The sequence below is a fragment of the Bombyx mori genome, chromosome 15, assembly GCF_030269925.1.
Source record: "Bombyx mori chromosome 15, ASM3026992v2".
NCBI classification, from domain to species: Eukaryota; Metazoa; Arthropoda; class Insecta; order Lepidoptera; family Bombycidae; genus Bombyx; species Bombyx mori.
In genome coordinates this window covers 8492022-8513363 of record NC_085121.1, presented here as the reverse complement: position 1 = coordinate 8513363, position 21342 = coordinate 8492022, and the positions used below count along the sequence as shown (strand labels likewise).

Here is a 21342-nt window from a genome sequence, read left to right as displayed (position 1 = left end):
GGTCCAACTCGCGGCATAGGCCTGGCAGCTTTATAGTAGAAATTGGCAGGTTTCGTAAAACCAGTATGGGGCACCAAATAACTGATTAATGTATTAATCAAAACTACGCAATGCTTTTATGAATATGATGTTTTCTGGTAAACAATTAATATTATACCTCATTTATGATTTTTTTTAAATATACAGGTACAAGACGAAATCGGAATTTGTAATGAAAAAATCTATATTTCAGGTCATGCGATATGAAACTGTCAGACCTAAGGTACGATATTGAAATGTAAAAGTAAAGTTAGTGTTTCCTTTTGTCTTGAATGTTTACCAGAAACCATTTCGCTAGACTTTAGAAACGAAAGGAACGCTGATATAAATAAGACCATAAAATTGTAACTTCGAACGGCAATATGGTATCACATAGGAAGAGGATGAAGACAACTCTAGAAAAGTATGGATTAGAATAGACAGTGTAGCTATAATAAACATGAATACAACTCGCACTATTACAATTTATTAAAAAAAAATACACTAGTCAGTACGAATAAGCGTTGCGCAAAACACTATCGGTACATGTAAGACAAATATCGTACAACAGAATGTATGCGATGTTGTTTGGTGCTGAGGGACTAATGATGTTTTCTAATCACGTAATGTTCGATGGAACGCGGGAACGCGATGTGTCTAACAAGTCAGAACAAATGAGCATCATGTGAAGCACGGTTGTCTCAGCGGGTGCCGGGAAGGGGCGACGCTGCGCCAAACCCAATCAATCATACAGTGGGTCGACGCGTCGTGTCGCCCCGTCGATTATCACATACCACGTTCACAAAAACTCAGTCAATCACCGAAGAAAACGTGATCGCCTAAAATCTTTTACATTAAAAATAAGTATGTAGGTTTATTTTTAAAGCAGTGTGCTTGCTTAGTGCGAGTTTTTTAACGTTCTCGATAATGTAAATGGTAACTGAAATTTGTATGCAATTAGAACAGTGCCCCTAGCAGCAAACGTAGGCAAACGTTTCAACCAACGGCGGATCCAGGGTGGAGTATGGGGGTCATGACCCCCCCCCCCTGAGCTTGACTAAGGACTTGAGAGGACTTGAGCTAACTTGGACTAATTGAAGAACATCATAATTTATTTATTATCTATTGTTATCAAAATGAAATCATAAGTTCTTAACTTGCCCACGACTATGTGAACCCCTCCTGGCGCCAAAGCTGGATCCGCCCTTGGTTTCAACTAGTTCACTTTTACGCTATCGAGAACGTTAAAAAACTCGCACTAAGCACACAGAAGTGTAGTTCATTGGTGGCATCGCGTATTCTGTGCCCGCAAGGGTAAATACAAACAACTGTTATACCATGCTTAAGGCGCAACACTGTCTTGCGTTCAATTTAAACTTATTAGCATTTCAACTAAGATTTTGATCTGATTTATCAAGTGAATGCAGGTATTGAAATTTTTATAGAAGATATGGACTAAGATAACCACTTAACAACCGTTGAACCATGAGCTCGTTTGCCCAACTAAAGAATAATAATAAAATATCAAAAAAATACTGGTCTCTGGAAAGGTTTGTTCAAAATTTTTGTTTTCAAAATTTTTAATCAGAAATTTAAATAGTCCTGAAGTGAAAAATTTTTGTAACTTCTTAAATATCATTAAATATCTATTAAGTAAACTATTAAGTTGACTGATAATTTTACCATTTAGTTGTCAGTTAAATATTCGGCTCGTTTTGCACCGATGCGGACAAGAATGAATAAGTCTGAAGAGCCATTCATTGATTTTTCTCATAAACTAGAACACGACAGAAAAATGTTTCGGTATTGCTATTGACAGATTTATTGTTGTATATTTTTACAAGGTACAGGAGGCGGCTGTTGGCCTAGTGACCTGACAAACGCGATTAATGGCATCGGATATGTGTTGTGGAAGGGGGCTAATGCTCACTATTATACTTTACGATGAGTCACCTTTTATAAAATTTTCAATATGCTGCTTAAAACATTTAAATTCTTCAAAACTAAATAATATGTAGCGATAGATGTACCGTGGTTTTTTTGCATTCCACTTGGCATTAATTACCAATGCTGAACCTTGTTTCTTATTCCTATCTAGCTCCCATCATCATTGAAGAATAAGTTGTATACACCAGTAAGGTTCGGTTTACACAATAGTCTAGACCTTATTAAGTATTATTTTAAGACCGAGCAACGAATTTTCAACATTTCAACTTTTAGAACCGCTTTAAAAAAATTCCGTAAAACCCGAATGAAGTAACAAGCGAAGAAGAATAAAGACAATAATATCTGTGACTGGCGGTAGATTTCTTTTAGATTGTCACTGATCCAATCCTGTACATGTGAATGGAATGTTGAAAGTATATCTACAAAATGAAAGCATACAAGATATTAATAAAAATATCTATACTTATACTTATAATATTATAAAGAGGAAAGATTTGTTTGTTTGTTTGTTTCGAATAGGCTCCGAAACTACTGGACCGATTTGAAAAATTCTTTTTCCATTAGAAGCCGACATTGTCCCTGATGAACATAGGCTACTTTTTTAATTTTTTTTTAAATTTTTTTTTTTGGTTTCATGTGAGTTTTAATGTTTCCGAAGCGAAGCGAGGGCGGGTCGCTAGTTGCAAATAAATTAAGTTTTTTTTACTTTTATGTAGAATGTAAACGATGAGCAGAATAAAGAACTTACTTATTACTATTATTTATTGGATACGATTTAGGATCCTTTACGACAATTTTAAAGTGATAGATAGCATTTTATATTTTTCTTAATTTTAAACCTCTAGTCGGCAGAATTTTCTTTTAACGCAAAATAATTCTGTTAAGTATAAATGTTGCTTGAGAGATCACTAAATTTAAACGGTGAGTTTGCAAGTATTGATGAAAACGTTCAAATTCCTAACCATTCCAGTTGCGTAATATAAATTCTTATATGTAGGAATTTATCGGCTCTGAGAAGATCTGATGGATGAGGGCGAGCCGGTCAAACGCCAACTCATGCTTATCAAATCTTATGAAAAAGCTTCGGAGTCCTTGATAACTCGTTCCCTGTAATGGACATTACTCATAACCCCGAATGTATCTGATGATAGTCATTAAGGCATCCATCTTTTGATAGGAGATTTTCTCGGTATATACCGTCATGCAGTAGTACTACACAGTAATCTGTGACTATAATATTAATCTGTGATTCTTGTGTGTCCGTAGGTACTTACCCGTACGGACTCACAAGACGTCCTACCATCAGTAATTTTAATTTCAATTTCAATTATATAATTTTGCGGGTTTGATTCTTATTAAACGATGTTATTCCTTCACCGTGGAAGTCAATCATGAACACTTGTTAAGTACGTAATTCATTAGAAAACCTGGTGCACGCCAACGGGATTCCAGCACCGTTGCTTCCCTCAACACGAACGCATCGGACGTTTTAAATACAATAAAATCTGAGTAGTACACTCACATTTTTTTTTAACTGAAAATATAAAACATATTTATGAGAAGCTATGCCTGATTTTAAAACTTCAAACCAATAATTCAGAGAATAAAAAAAAACATCGACTTGAAAAACCAGGCTTGAGGTAACTCCGCCCCCATAGATGGGTGATTAAGAAAATTTTGTGTAATCGTTTGTTTGGTTTTTTTTTGTTTGAACTTTCAATAGTTTGACTATTTCTTTATAATAAAAAAATAATTTTGTAAAGTTCATGGCCTACGGCAGTGACACCCAGTTTATATTTCGGAATATGTCCTTTAAATTTATTAATATTCTATCACTGCTAATATCGATCACCAAATATTATTACCACTTGGTTATTCGCCCAATGTTCCAGATTGGACCATAATAATTAGCACCGACTGCAGCGCCATCTGCCGAGCTGATTTGTGAATCTAAACCATCCAGGGTGCCACCCAAACGCATACAAAAAAAATCATTCAAATCGGTCTAGCCGTTTATTTTTATTTTTATTTATTGCTTAGATGGGTTGGACGAGCTCACAGCCCACCTGGACTTAAGTGGTTACTGGAGCCCACAGACATCTACGACGTAAATGCGCCACCCACCTTAAGATATAAGTTATAAGGTCTCATGTATAGTTACAATGGCTACCCCATCCTTCGAACCGAAACGCATTACTGCTTCACGGCAGAAATAGGCGGGGTGGTGGTACCCTTGCGGACTCACAAGAGGTACTACCACCAGTGAAAACCGAAGAAGAAATATATATATATAAAGATAACATAAAGCACGTCAATAACTACAATAAACAAAAAGAAAATCAGTTAACAAGCGGGGTAGAAAAATGGCCTTATATTTTTACCTATATACAAATATTTACTATATACAAATATCACCTGATTTTGATCGTTTTACATTGGACATACTGTTTGAGCACTACAATTTTACGATATATCAGTATACAATTCTGTTAATTCCGACAAAGAATAAGTTTTAGTAAAAATGACAATCCACTATCAACGTACTTACTTCATCATAATAGCTCAAAGTTGCTTAAAGCGCATTTTTCTATGTTATTTTAATTAATTTTCAAAGCACTCTGAGCTGTTTGAAGTTATCAACGAAAAAAGGTATATTTGTTAGATTATTGAAGAATATATGTTTTTTTAAAGAATATATAAATGTTTTTATCAAAAGAAATACATATATCCACAACAATGCGAATGACTAAGGTGCGGTATATGCGCGCATCCGCAGGGTGACAGTTTTAGCGGCGACGCCGGCCGACCTATTGTTCACCACATCCATCCGACAAAAACATGTACGCCGCAATTTGTAACAATTTTCTACTCTTTCATTCGATTGTAAAATTTTCTTCATATAAATGGTTTTCAAGTTTATATATACTGAAAGATCGAATCCGGAACGAGGTGATTCGACAAAGAACCAAAGTTATAGACTGTTTTTACTGGTGGTAGGACCTCTTGTGAGTCCGCGCGGGTAGCTACCACTACCCTGCCTATTTCTGCCGTGAAGCAGTAATGCGTTTTGGTTTGAAGGGTGGGGCAGCCGTTGTAACTATACTTGAGACCTGAGAACTGATATCTCAAGGTGAGTGGCGCATTTACGTCGTAGATATCTATGGGCTCCAGTAACCACTTAGCACCAGGTGGGCTGTGAGCTCATCCACCCATCTAAGCAATAAATAAATAAAACAGCACAGCGAATTAGTAAGCTGAAGTGGCAATGGGCTGGCCATATTAGCCGGACAACCGATAACTGTTGGAGAAAACGCGTTTTTGAGTGGAGACCGCAAATTGGAAAACGCAGTACAGGACGCCCTCAGGCTCGGTGGAGTGATGATCTGTTCAGGGTGCCTGACAAGAGCTGGATGAGAGAAGCCGAGAGAAATTCTTTTTTCGGATGAAAAATTTTTTACTGTAGAAGAGAGCTACAACAAACAAAATGATAAGGTGTACGCACACAGTAGTGAAGAAGCGAGCAACCGTATTCCGCGTGTCCAACGAGGTCATTTTCCATCCTCTCTCATGGTATGGTTGGGAGTTTCTTATTGGGGCTTAACAGAGGTACATTTTTGTGAGAAAGGTGTAAAAACGAATGCAGTTGTGTATCAAAATACAGTCCTGACGAACCTTGTGGAAACTGTTTCTCATACCATGTTCAATAACAGGCACTGGGTATTCCAACAAGATTCGGCGCCAGCTCATAGAGCGAAGAGCACACAAGACTGGCTGGCGGCGCATGAAATCGACTTCATCCGGCACGAAGACTGGCCCTCCTCCAGTCCAAATTTGAATCCGTTAGATTACAAGATATGGCAACACTTGGAGGAAAAGGCGTGCTCAAAGCCTCATCCCAATTTGGAGTCACTCAAGACATCCTTGATTAAGGCAGCCGCCGATATTGACATGGACCTCGTTCGTGCTGCGATACACGACTGGCCGCGCAGATTGAAGGCCTGTATTCAAAATCACGAAGGTCATTTTGAATAAACTTTGGTGTCATAAGAATCTATGTTTTGTTAAGTTCATTTTGGTATATACGTTTTGGTTACATAATAAATAAACTGGTTTCAATTATTTTACATTAAACGTGTGACAGAATTTATGACCTGACTAGGTATACTGGGCAAATAATTTGATAAATACACAGGATATGCTTCCACAGACATATGCTACGTCAATCCTATTAAATACCATACTAGTAGAGTACTTAATATTTCTAATAAACTAGTAAGAACGAATCAGTGGTCATGCTTCAAGCGGCGACCGAGACCATTGAGATTAATTGTTCGTGTACGACATTGCATTCTCGATGGAACAGCTGTACTCGAACAATGCATCCAGTTGTCAAGTACATCAGAGCGGTTTAATTTCTATCTAAACGACTTTATCGATCGGCAACTGTCCTCTAGTTAACCACGTCGAGCGCAGTTAGGCTAATGATGATCTGCACACCGCTGCCAACTCCTATCAAATAAATAACAAATCGGATCTTGAGTCTACTTATTCGGTCACTAAGGCATATGCAAGCAATACCTCTTTGAAAAGTATTACCGCCAGTTTAAGCCAGGTTCAGATTGATAAGTAAAAAATAAGCAGTTGTTCAATCGCTGGCTTTATCTTTTTTTTTTTGACGATTCCGAAGATAACCCTTTTTTTACTGCAATAAAGGAACATCTAGTAAAATAAATTAGAAAAATAAAAAAATAAAAATTGATGTCCTTATTACCGATCCAATGCATGGTGTGTGTTTTTTGGCACCCATTACCGACCGGTAAAGCAACAGAATTAGTCATGTTAAAAAAAAAATAGTTTCGGTTTAATTATTGATATGAAACAACAGTACTTTAATTATTAAGTCACAATTCTCTAAATAATCTCTTAAAAATAATCTAAACGTAATCAATACTGATGGCACTGTTGGGATAAGGTTTTTAGGCATGCGCTTGTAGGGGTAGAAAACCACAGGAGGTACGATTTCATAGTCAGCAGAAACATTAATCAACACAGTTAAGCATTCTCTTTCATCATTGAAGACTCGAGTCTCCAATACGATTCGAGTCTCAATACCTCTATGGTGCTTCATTGTAGGATAACTCGTTTTGTTTTGGGACACAAAAAGAATCCAGTTTCGTCACAATTAAAACTTCTAGCAGAATTGTTGAGTACTTGATTTTATTCAAAATATTGATACGCATCAGTGAACCATGACCTTATAGTTTCTTCTTTCACTTCATTTCTATACGGTGGCAAATTTTGGACCACTCTTTTTCGAAATTGTGGGTTGGTTTTTATGAAATTTTGAAGTCAGTGTCTTCTTGGTACTCCGTTTTTGAATGGGTGTGGGAGATTTAATGTTTCCACTAATTTTGACACCGTCTCCAATAGCTGGCTTTTTTACAGGAAAATCTAATCTTCCCAAATTGTGAACCCAGTCTATTAATAGGCGTTCTTCATCATTAGTGTAAACGTTTTGAACTTCACAAATTTCTTCAACATATTTGTGATATTTTCGGATCTTTTCTTGTTCGGAAGAGTTGTTCTAGGAATCCGAAATCTCTTCGAGGTTTCATATACATTTGTTTGCTTCATTATTAATGGCCATCAATGCAGAGTCAAGTTCAATAGCTATAGGTAGGTGTATTGTTTACGTCTTGGTGGTTCCATATTTCTAAAACAAATTTATCTATCGAGTCGAATATTAAGTATTAAGTAAATAATATTTTCAATACACTCAAGTGGAAGTCAATAGATGGTTTTTAATATAGTTTAGTTTTTTATTCAATAATGAATTGCTGTTTTATTTTATTGTTTCTATATACATATTTTATTATTGTATGATAATGTAATATTAATTACATTATATTTACGTAGTACTTAAAATTAATAAAATATACTAAATGAAATAAACACTATTAACTTACACAGGCATACAGTCAGACGAAAGGACTATAACTATAAAGAAAAAACTATTTGTGTTCCTTTTTTACTACAGATCATTTAAAACTGCAAAAGTACAGGTAAAGAAAAAGAAAGGAAATCGTAAAACATATTACCGACTCATAAAAATGTGTATGTAATGTGTAAGCATATACATGTTAGCAGATAATCTAGTAATATAAAAGGTTAGCTGGTTATCCGAACTGAACCTGGAGGAAATTAGTGTCAGCGGAGCTTACTTACGAGCCCAAAGCATGACGCTATGTGAAAGTATTTATAGCTAAAAACACACGAAATATACATAGTTTATTTGACATCTTTTCCAACACAAGTCTTTGACTCAAATAGTCACGTGCTCATTTTCTTCATCTTTTTCTTTTTGTGCGATTTCTCACAAGGCTACATCAACTAAGTATGCAGCATATTTTACGTACGAATAAGCTCCTGCAGTCAAACTCTTTCGGCAAGGTTTGATCGGTAAGGCAAGCAAGATAGGAATTAGTGGAGGAATTGAGTTAGAAAATAATTTTCTAAGGAAGATTCAGATACGTGACACTTGCTACGTGGCTGTGAGTAAGAGGAGCTACAAATTCATTATCATATTTTAAGCTCATTGTGAAAACATTGAGTCCAAACATAATGACAATGATGTCGATCGAATAACATTATTGGGTTCGTTATTTGTAGCCGACTTGTAGCACGTTCTCGTTTCACTATAGCGCAGTTTGAGTACAATACAAAACAATCAGAAACCTATATAGGTTACGGGGCGTATGGTTCACGTGGAGCGGTCACGTTGTGGCGGCGGCAACCTGCAGACACCGTGCACGTGGTCAAGAACATAAACATTAAATTATTACGTTTTGAGTGTTCTTCAGAAAAGCGACCTATTTTAAACAGTCTTATTAAGAGTTATCTCGTTAAACTGAAATGATGATTTTAAAAGCAAACAAGATATCTTAAGTTGCGAATGTGGTCATATTAATTTAATAATTATATCAAAGTAGTGTATATAGCGTATTTTTTTATTTTTTTCTTTATGCTATGTATTAAAAATAATTAGAAGTTGTTATAAATTGTGATCAAATTATTAAGATTGACATATAGATATACGAGTAATTGATCCACTAATAACTTAAACCACCACTCGAATTTCATTAATACAGCGTTAAGCAGATTTTTTGTACGTTACGTACTGTTGGTAGTTGGCATTTTTGTATATAAAATTCTCGAATTGTCGCATTTTTTGTGAAATAACCGTCACGTCCAGTAGTGATATGGCATACAGCCAACTGCAGCGGAATGTTAATTTAGGCTGTGCCTCTGTCAGATTTGTAATGTTTCGTACATACGCTACTAAGTATTTTTCACACAATTGGTTTAAAAAAAAGGTTTTCTGACTTTAGAAATTCTGAGTGCCATACATCAGTAATAATGAAATTCGATCAATGAAAATATTTACCGGAATTAAAAACTTCAGTTCTATTTACACTTTAAATGACCCGCGTTCGTGTTTACAGTAACAAAAGAACTCATGCACGTGTTTGAAATACGCTGTTAGAAATTCCTTTTTTGAAACATAGCAGTTCTCTAAATAGAAATTGGAGGAAGAATGGGCAGGTCGCGAGGCAAGGCGCGCGCTATCGGTGCGATCGTTCTCGGTGGCCCGGTCGACCCACTCCAACGAGTTTTTGGGTCAAGCAGATTGTGACCGGTGTTCCGTTGTGCACCAACCCTTTTTTTCTAACAATCCACCAATCAAAGCCAATTGGTTTGCTCAAAAACTGAAGAAAACAGTAAAAGCTATGGTAATTGTGCCGCAAAAATGCCGACACATTGAGTACACAATGACAATCGACACATACCCGTATCGTATCTGTGTAAAGATAAAAAAAAAACATTTTTTTATTGCTTAGATGGGTGGACGAGCTCACAGCCTACCTGGTGTTAAGTGGTTACTGGAGCCCATAGACATTTACAACGTAAATGCGCCACCCACCTTGAGATATAAGTTCTAAAGTCTCAAGTATAGTTACAACGGCTGCCCCACCCTTCAAACCGAAACGCATTACTGCTTCACGGCAGAAATAGGCAGGGTGGTGGTACCTACCCGTGCGGACTCACAAAAGGTCCTACCACCAGTAATTATGCTGGAGGTCCAAGAAATAGAAATGTAGTTTCATAAGGGAATACAAATAATACAGGTTAGGGAGGACCAAACATGATGCGACACCAAGAAAGAAAAAACGATCAAATGAAAGAAGTCTACAAATTTATTCAAAGCCAAAAAATAGCTAAAAGGGGTTTACGGTTTATAAAACTGTGAAACTTTTAATAAATAAATTAGAATCATGAATTTTAGCTCGTCCACTTACGCAATCCAAGATGAATCACAAATTACAACTTCGAGCTATAATTGACAATATATAGAAGCTCGTTAATTAGATCATTTTGACCGCGATCTGTTTTAATTCTCATCTCTGTAATACCGTATCAGTCTTAAGGAGCATCAAGGATTGTCGTCACTTCAATAGATAGTCGAGGATCACGTCCAAGCCGAGAGGTTCGTTACTCAAAACTCACCATCAAAAAGGCGAGTTTTATAAATTTCGCGTAGTCGAGTTGTTTGACAAGTAATACGGGAACGGTGTGGGTATTGTGTCGAATCTTGAAAGAAGAGAGAACTCAAAGGTTATTACGGGCTTCGAGAGTACTCCTGGTTTCGTGTTTTTGAAAATCGTATGATATATCTATGCCTAATTTGACTTTTGACTTAATTATAAGTTTTAATCATTCCATTCGACATATGAATTGAATTTTCGAAAGATTATGTATATTAAATTTTTTTAAATTCAGATTATATATTTTTTTAAGTTTTTTCGCGTAAACTTAGAAATTATTAATTAATACTTAGTTATGGTTATATCCAGATAACTAATGAGAATTGTTGGAAACCCAACAAAATGGTATATAACCTTTTTTATTGTTGTCGTTGTGGTTTTTGACATTACATTTGAATTTTGAATTTTGGAATGTCTTAGTTTTGTCATTCTCTTTTCATCCGTGCTATTGTACGCGATTTATAAAATTGTAAAAATATACAAATTTTATACGTACAATCCTCGCGAGTTTATTTATCAAGTTCCTTGCCCATCCTAATCATACAGTCCACTACAACAATAATTTAATATCTTATATAAATCGACGTTATGTAATTAAAAAAAGTCTGCCTTCAAATAATTCTGAATGAAACAAAGCCGATATTAAACCCTGTTTTTGGAATAAGTTCGCTGTGAGAGGATCTAAATATCTAATTGTATTCCAATTTGAATTTTAATCGTTTCTTTAGGTGGAATGGAATTCGTAACTTGGCATTGTCTTTATTCAAAAGTCGAAACAACGATACGTTTCAAATGACATTTGAGTATTTCCTGGGTTAGTAAAATTTACTCAAGTTTTCACGATGGGAGTGAGTGAAATGCTGATATATTATTGCAACATTAAGCACAACATATTAGACACACCACCAAACGAGTTTTTGTATTTTGATACAAGTATCCTAAGCCGAATTATGGTACTATATCAATATTATTTGTTTCTTTTCAAATGAACAAGTTGCGTCTACGTATGTGTACTTTTAATTAATATACAACCTTCTTTTTAAATAGTGCATTGTATCGACTTAATGTAATCGATCGTAGTTTCGATTTAACGACTTAAGCAACAAATATTTATACGATCGCAACATTCAATTATATGTGTGTATCGCATACATTCAATTATATGTATATATATTAATACGTGAAGCAAAAACTTTGTACTCCTTTTTACGAAAATTGCGCGAACGGAGAAGAATGAAATTTCCCGCACTTATAAAAAATATAGAGAAGGAGTGCAGAATGTTAATTTTTTTTTAATGATGAAATTTGGGTGGGAAATTTGGCCACTGCTTGCTCCAAAGATTTTTTAAAAGACTCAATGTTGACATGTCGCTTAGAGCTTTAATTGTAAAGATCGATTTAGGACATGTCCTGTATATCGACGATAAGCACCGAACTTCAGGTCTTGTTTTAAAATATGTGACAGAGTTCTAGCGGGAATCTTCATTTCTCGCGATGAGATCCTAATGGGGTTTCGAAGAATTCTGGTTTTAACAGCATTAACAGCCTTTGTAGTTCTAATAGCACGCGGCCTCCCCGTTCTTTTCTGGTCTTCGACAGATAAATTTTTGTTCTATCTGTTGGTAGTACGATTTACGAACATACGGCTGATACCAAGCTTTTGAAGTGTCTGGAATATGACCGACGGCTCCATACCCATTTTGTGTAAGGCGCTCACTGCAATCATATTCCATATTGTAATTTGATAATTAACACGATAAAATATGTCAAATGGCTCAAAATCGAAATAGTCGAATTAAGTCGTCGTGGCCTAAAGGATAAGACGTCCGGTGCATTCGTATGTAGCGATGCACCGGTGTTCGAATCCCGCAGGCGGGTACCAATTTTTCTAATGAAATACGTACTCAACAAATGTTCACGATTGACTTCCACGGTGAAGGAATAACATCGTGATATAAAAACCAAACCCGCAAAATTATAATTTGCGTAATCACTGGTGGTAGGACCTCTTGTGAGTCCGCACGGGTAGGTACCACCACCCCGCCTATTTCCGCCGTGAAGCAGTAATGCGTTTCGGTTCGAAGGGTGGGGTAGCCGTTGTAACTATACTGAGACCTTAGAACTTATATCTCGAGGTGGGTGGCGCATTTACGTTGTAGATGTATATGGGCTCCAGTAACCACTTAACACCAGGAGGGCTGTGAGCTCGTCCATCCATCTAAGCAATAAAAAAAAATAAAAAAAAAAAAAAAGGTTTTTAAAATAATATAAATGTTCCAAATTGAAATTATTAAAAAGTTGAGAAAAAGAAACGTTTTTATCTAAAAGTATTTATAGCCAGACTCGTTATATGCGTGAAGCCGCGTCAAGTTAGACGCACTAAAAAGGCATTTTAACATTGGCGTTTTGAGTTTTTAATAATAATACTTGAAATTAACGAATAATATTAAAATTGCTAACTAACATAGCAAAAGTAACTCTGCCACTTAAAGTTTCGTGTGCGCATAGAAAATACGAAAATTTAAGATGATGAAGAAGCTCCAATCAGTTTGTAATTATAAGTATAAGGTGATAAGTTTGTGAAATAAACATATTTAGTATAAATACTACTAAAGCTGTAAATTTATACGCAACGAAAAAAGCAGTAATTACAGTTTTCTCTTATCGTTGTCAACATCTTTGTTGTTTTTTTTTGTTAAATAGCTACTGATGAGCTTATCAATAAAAATTTGGAAATCGTTTTTTTCTCTTCTTTTCCTAAATATACCAAACCAAAGAGAAAACGTAATACATCAAATCTATTTATTAAGATCAGTGATAATGGTCGAATTTCGATCATCACATCAATATTAGTTCCAGATTAAAATTCATCGCTTAGTTTGAAATCTCGAGCGTTAACACGGTTCACGATCAGTTAGCGGATCATTTAGTTTATGACACATTATTAATGTAAAACAAACGTATTGAATGACTTTATGTGCGGACTAAAAACATTTTCTCACATTTTAGGCGAATAAGGATCGTAGGTAAGAGTTTTACGTGAGTGCGACCCAGAACTGCCACATGATATATAAAAGGGAGAAGTTTTACGGAAACTTGTACAGGTAATTGTTGAGGACGCGTTGCAGCCTCCGTCTGTTTGAACAGCAACTTTTAATTAACCGCAACCGCGACCTAACCTCGTTAATCGTCTTACACGTCGACTCTGATGCATAGAAGCTGGAGGCTCCACTGATTTCTGACTTTTTATTGTCCGGCTACGAGATTTTCATCCTGAATGCTAACATGGCGTAGGTTTTTCCACTTCGTACTGCGATTTACTTTTCATTTCCATAAAATTTTAGGAGCACGACATGTTTTTGTTTAATTGTAAACAAAAAATATATTACTGGTGGTAGGACCTCTTGTGAGTCCACGCGGGTAGGTACCACCACCCTGCCTATTTCTGCCGAGAAGCAGTAATGCGTTTCGGTTTGAAGGGTGGGGCAGCCGTTGTAACTGTACTTGAGACCTTAGAACTTGTATCTCAAGGTGGGTGGCGCATTTACGTTGTAAATGTCTATGGGCTCCAGTAACCACATAACACCAGGTGGGCTGTGAACTCGTCCACCCATCTAAGCAATAAAAAAAAATTATAAAAAAAAATTATATAACTAATTGTTGAAAAATATGTTCGTAAAGCTAACAAATGTTTTTTTATCCAAATTTCTGCAAATCTCAGAGATGAGATCTTCCTTAAAGAGCCTCGAGGGTATGTACTTATTTCACATTCCCGATTTCGTGATATATAGCTTTCGATATGTATTGTTTGTCAAGTAATCATTGCACTGTGTACTGTTTTTAAATACAAACCAAAAGGAAATAATAATTTTGCTTCAAATAAATTCCCTTGTTCTATTTCTGTGTCATATCTTTAAACCTAAGATAATCCTTCATAATACTTTATCGTCAACCCAGCGATTACAATTATATTAGTTAAGGGAAAATATCAACCAGAAAAAAGTAAAAAGAAGCGTCAAGTCTGAGGCGAGCTTTGGGAGGCGAGCGAGGAGGGCGGCGGGGTGAGGAGGTCACGGATCAGCTGGGCGGCGGCCATATTGATTCCCCGGCCTGTTTGATCGGCGCCGCCTGCCCCCTACCCCGCTCACCATCCGACTCATGGATTAATAGACGAGAACAACTTTTATGATTTCAACTCAAACAGATCGACGTTCTGCGTATTTAATGCTACTATAACGTACAGACAAAAGTTATAAGACTATACCTGGCTATATCGAATAATAAAAATTTTAGAACGAAAATAAATCAAACGTTTCAAGTGACTATTTTTAAACGTTCAAATATAGTGTAACCTCCTAACCTTTCCGTTGTTCCATCTGATACAGTTATTTATTCAACACGATACAGTTAAGTTTAGGAGCGTCACTTTTTAATTGAACGTTTCAGTTTTGATATTAAACTTTTATTTGTTACATAAAATCAGATTAATCAATTAAAAATACTTAGAGACACGAAATATTTTATGGTCCACTTAAAAATCACTGAATCAAATAATTACTGAAAATTGTTTTTCTTTGCCGCGGCCAGTTTCAGAACCAAGAATATAATGACCGTCGGAAACGTGACTAGCCGACTCGAGGCAGCTCTAAATTGAACGAGCCCTACAGTAAGTAGGCGAGGCGAGTGGCGTAGACGAATTTCAAGAGTTTCTTTAGCGTGAAGGGGTCGCGCGTGCACGAGTAGCAGGCGAACCACGCGCCGAATGCCCTCACTCTCTCGTACCGGTAATTTCTAAGCGACTCCTACTACAGAGGAAACTAATATATGATTTATCAAAATTGTTCTTTTTCAATGTGAAAAACATCGTTTTAATTCGATTAGATTTTTAAACATAAATCCATGACGTTTTTTTTTTATTGCTTAGATGTGCGGACGAGCTCACAGCCCACCTGGTGTAAAGTGATTACTGGAGCCCATGGACATCTACAACGTAAATGCGCCACCCACCTTTGAGATATAAGTTCTAAGATCTCAGTGTAGTTACAACGGCTGCCCCACCCTTCAAACCGAAACGCATTACTGCTTCACGGCAGAAATAGGCAGGCTGGTGGTACCTACCCGCGCGGACTCACAAGAGGTCCTACCACCATTTACATTCATAAGTTACGAGTAGGTAATAGTCGTTATCGTTGTTGTTTTTAGTTCGTATTAATGAGTATAATAATGAAATTTTAATACTGTTATATGCATTTTATTATGACAATCCATATTAGTGGTAATATAAAAAGATGAATGAGCTTTTCACGGGTTTTGAGTGGCAAGTCTATCGCGTTTCGGAAAGAAAAAGCTCTCGCAGCCCGGGACTTACAATCCACGAGTATCTTTAAGGAATCCTCTTTTTAACGCGCAATATAAGATGAATAGTAATTACTCGTAGTTGCTAAATATTATATGACATTAAATTAAGATATTTTTAATTGTCATCAATGCATCGGATATTACAAAAATGTGGTCAGTGAATTAGTGTTGTGTATTTTTTACAAAAGTACCCGGACGAGCGCTTGTAGAGTATTGACATTTTTAAAGTAAATTATGTGATTATTATACGGTAGTTTTAAATACGTATTTTCAGAAATTAACAACAAGTGACACTGTCTAAATAATAATGTCCAATAATAAATCAACATCGGCGATGATTGTATCTAATAATTTATTGTTTATTCGTATTTGTTCCGAGACAGACAAATATAACGTTAAAAAACAGCGGATGAGGCACGTGCCAACCATTTCAGTCAGTAATCGAATAGTCTATCTATAGGTAGTTAGGTATTCGCTGGATATTCGGTTGAAATCGGATTACGGGCGCTTGTAAATTTCCATGAATGAAAATAAAAACCTTTAAACTGGAATGTCCCTTCCGAACTCTTAACTAACGCGTTGTGAAATAATAGTCCTTGATTTTATTACCGTTTCAGTATTATTTGCACAAAATAGATCAGTAGTAATGTGTTTTAAATGCTATGTCAATGTTTATGTAAGCTATTGTTATTAACAAATTTAATGTAGCATAAGATTCATATTCACCTTGTTTTGTTTATTGTGTCGGTACTTCAATTTAAAAATGAGAGAAAGAGACAACAAGACAAGAGAAAGAAATAGTGTCGAAATGCATATTGTTACGTTGCGATCAATAATACCAGGTAAAGGTGTGATGTGACCGGTTTAGATTAAATAAAAAATTAACTGTACGTTTGTTTATTTAACTAGATAGGAGAATAAGCGAATGTAAACTGCTATCCATGGATATCAACAACGTAAATGTTGTCATTTCGAGAAAATGTGTCAAAATTAAAATGGAAATCATTTCACGGTAAAAATAGGCAAAATGGTGCTGCTGCCTACCCATTCGACCTCACAGAATGCCCTTAAATAAGCAAATTTATAATTTTTACGAGTTTATTATATTATCAACATTTGCATTTTTCTTATAAGTTTATGAAAATATAATGGTGATTTTTTTTTGCTTAGATGGGTGGACGAGCTCACAGCCCACCTGGTGTTAAGTGGTTACTGGAGCCCATAGACATCCACAACGTAAATACGCCACCCACCTTGAGAAATAAGTTCTAAGGTCTCAAGTATAGTTATAACGGCTGCCCCACCCTTCAAACCGAAACGCATTACTGCTTCACGGCAGAAATAGGCAGGGTGGTGGTACCCACCCGCGCCGACTCACAAGAGGTCCTACCACCATTTTGATTTTGAAGCTAATAACAAATAACGTTTAAATGCGAATAACTGAAGTCGAACAACGCATAACAAAATTAACTAGATGAAGTTCATATCGCGAACCGAATGCAATTGTCACAGCAAAACTAGAGCTTAGCGAGAATTTTCCACAAACAGAACCTGCACGATATTGTTATTACGAGGTGTTTACGTAACTGGCTCAGCTGCAGACGTTAATTGAAGTTAATCATATTGCAACTCCTATGTAATAATACCACTTCAAATGTTTAATGAAGAAAATGTAGTCTCGTTCAGATGTAGCTGTTTAATTAAATTTTGCGCTTTGTTTTATCTTTTTCATTTGTTTTTTAATAAGAAATCAAGAAAATAAAACATATCTTGTCTCTTTTTGAATTCGATTGAAAACTTAAAATTATTATGTAAAAATAGGAATAAAATAGCATAATAATCTCATCGAATTTTTATACGTATTTATTTTTATTAATTCTATCGTCACTACGAAAGCTACTATTAAAATTCTGATAGCATACTTTGGCCGTTGCATACATATTGCCTAGCCGAAGACTATTCGGCAAATTATCCTGTGCCTTCCTTTGGCGAACGATGCAGCACACAAAGTCCCGCAGCCGCCAGTACTTGGCTCTCCGCCAGTGCAAACGCTAATTCGGTGACATCATTGCGTAATTACTAGGTTTTATCGTTCCGGATGTAAAGAAACTTACCGGAACTCCGCTATTGTTTACATTACGAGGTTTCAGCGCACTGATTTCTAGCTGTAATATGGATCATAAGAGGTACACTTATTTTTGTTTGCCGATAGTGCCTGCAAGCCATTGCTATCCGCTAAGGGTTATTTTCATACCTCGTTTCATATCGTTTCAATTAAATAATATTACGTAAAGTTAAACAAAACTTGGAAAGGTTAAAAATTCACATTTCATACTCACCTATTTTCTCATTCAAAGCTACCCTGATAATTTTTTTTTTATCTAAAATCGATGCCTCCAATGAACACTACTCTAACTCAAAATTTTGAAATTTTCTATTTTAAAAGTATTACAAATCATTATTGATGAGGCTCGAAGCAAAAGTAAATCAGCTAGTTACACAAGAAAAAAACCATAAATATATCTGCAATAATAAAGATTTTATCAACTTTTTTCGTTTAAACGCTCCTCCTGTAAAGCTACGAATTTGGAGTTAGCTTAGTGTTCATTGGAGGCATCGAAATACTTTAAGAGAGAATTGTATACCTATTTTACTTTTATTTCTTTCCAGTAGTAAAATATGTTTACTGGGTGTCGGAAAACGACAGAAAAGATTGATCATTCTTCAGATAATTTTAAAAGTTTCCCAATTGTACTTTAATCGCAAAATAAATATGAAGTCGTCGTGGCCTAAGGATAAAGACGTCCGGTGCATTCGTATTGAGCGATGCACCGGTGTTCGAATCCTAGGCGGGTACCAATTTTTCTAATGAAATACGTACTCAACAAATGTTCACGATTGACTTCCATGCAAAATTATAATTTGCGTAATTACTGGTGGTATCATGGGCGACTTTAACGCACAGGTTGGAGAAAGACAAAATGGAGAAGAATCCACAATCGGGAAGTTTGGGCATGGCAAAAGAAGCCAAAATGGACAGAAACTAGTAGAGTTCATGATGGAAAATAACCTTATTTTAATGAACTCACGTTTTCACAAAAAGACTAAAAGCAAATGGACGTGGTCCTCCCCAGGTGCAAAATTCAAAACTGAAATAGATTTTATTATAACTAACAAAGCAAGCGCGTTCACAGATACCAACATAGTTAAAAACCTTAACTTTAACACAGACCACCGTATGGTGAGAAGCTGCCTAAGCTTAAACCAATCCAAAAGATCCAGGAAAAACCTAGCAAATAATAATAAGCTGTATCAAATGTCAGAACACAGTCATTCCATTAATTCTCCCACAACAGAATCACTCAAAGAAATTATTGCTTCCGACGTAGAAACTGGGATTAAATACAGAAGATTACAAAATAAATTGAAAGAGATGCTAGTCAGCAAACCCAGGAGCAAAGAAAGCTATTTAAGCAAGGAGACACTAGAACTATTGGATAAAAGAAGAACACTAATATCAAATAAAGGGGATAAAGAAAGACGCCAAAAAATTGCAAACCTTAGCAAGAAAATTAAGGAGAATATAAGAAAAGACCGTAGAGAGAAAAGAAATAGTGTTTTAGAAGAAAATATAAAAAGAACAGGAGGAACAAAAAAGGCTCTGAAGCAACTAAGCGAACATGGGAAAGAATGGATATTGAAACTGAACCAACGCGAATCTAACTTAATTAACCGACTCTCAATACTGAAACTAGCCACGGACTATTACCGCCTATTGTATTCTGATAAATTAGGTTCAGGGTTGGACACAATTCCGGAAGTTTACGAACCAAATGAAAACAAAGTAGACGAAGTGCCAGAGATCCTTGCCTCAGAGGTAACCAAGGCAATAAAATCCCAAAAACTCGAGAAAGCTCCAGGGCCGGACAAGATACCTAACGAAATGCTTAAGGGAACTTTAGAGGAAATCAGTCCTGTGCTGGCAAAACTCTTCAATGAAATCCTACAAACAAGGCAAATCCCAGAAGAATGGACCGAGTGCCACATAATTTTACTACATAAAAAAGGCACTAGAGACGAGATTGGGAACTATAGGCCAATTTCTCTAATATCAAACATATATAAAGTATTTGCTAAAGTGATCCTGGAAAGAATATCATTAACGCTAAATGAAAGCCAACCCGCAGAGCAGGCAGGATTCAGAAAAGGCTTCAGCACAATAGATCATATTCACACAATAAAACAGTTGATACAGAAGTATAATGAATACAATAAACAAATATACTTGGCGTTCATAGATTACTCAAAGGCATTCGATAGCCTCAGGCACCAATACATATGGCGGAGTCTTGAACAACAAGGAGTCCAGAGCAACTATATAGAAATACTCAAGAGTATATATAAATCTAGCAAGGCCAGTATCAAACTTGAATAAACAGGAGAGTCATTTCCTATCAAAAAGGGTGTACGCCAAGGCGATCCTATCTCCCCTACACTATTTAACGCCGTACTCGAGCACATCTTTAGACAGCTAAACTGGGACCACTTAGGTCTAAATATAAATGGAGCTCGCCTAAACCACCTAAGATTTGCCGATGATCTGGTGCTTCTTGAAGAGAATCCTGCGGCAATAGAACTAATGATGCAGAGCCTAGCCAATATAAGTAAGGAAGCTGGTCTGGAAATCAATGCCAGTAAAACAAAATTGATGACAAACTCAAGGGAAATAGACATTATGGTAGATGGCATCAAGATCGAATATTTCAAAGAATATAATTACTTAGGCCAGATTATATCCCCTTCAGATGTAATGACCAAGGAAATAACCAGGCGAATAGCCCAAGGTTGGAGAAAATACTAGTCACTGAAGGAAATAGTGAAAAGTAAGGATCTAGGCAATCACATCAAAAAGAAAACATTCGAGACCTGTATTCTACCAGTTCTTACTTATGGCTGCGAAACTTGGTCATTGACACTTAACCACAGGGAGAAGCTAATAAAATGCCAACGTGCCATGGAAAGAAGCATGCTAGGGTTAAAAATCAAAGATAGAGTCAGGAACGTAGACATAAGAACAAGAACGAAACTCACAGACATTCTCACCCGGATAGACGTCCAAAAATGGAGATGGGCTGGGCATATGCTACGCCACCCCACTAACAAATGGAGCAAGCAAGTCACCCTCTGGCAACCAAGAGACGGCAAACGAAGTAGGGGTCGTCAAATCAGGAGATGGGAAGATGACTTGAAGCAGACAGCGGGACCATTCTGGCTGAGAGTAGCAAGGGATAGGACCCATTGGAAGGAATTGGAGGAGGCCTATGCCAAAAGGCACACCGAACTTAGGGACCTCTTGTAACCCTATGTTTAGGAATGAAAAGGCTATTATTATTATTATTATTATTACTGGTGGTAG

The 21342-nt window shown here is 36.3% G+C and overlaps 1 protein-coding gene across 1 annotated transcript in view; it reads right to left on the bottom strand.

Moving 5' to 3' along the window:
• The window catches only part of LOC105842004 (uncharacterized), a 61837-nt gene that overhangs the window by 9678 nt on the left and 30817 nt on the right, over positions 1-21342 (bottom strand). The gene's annotated exons all lie outside the window — the stretch shown is intronic.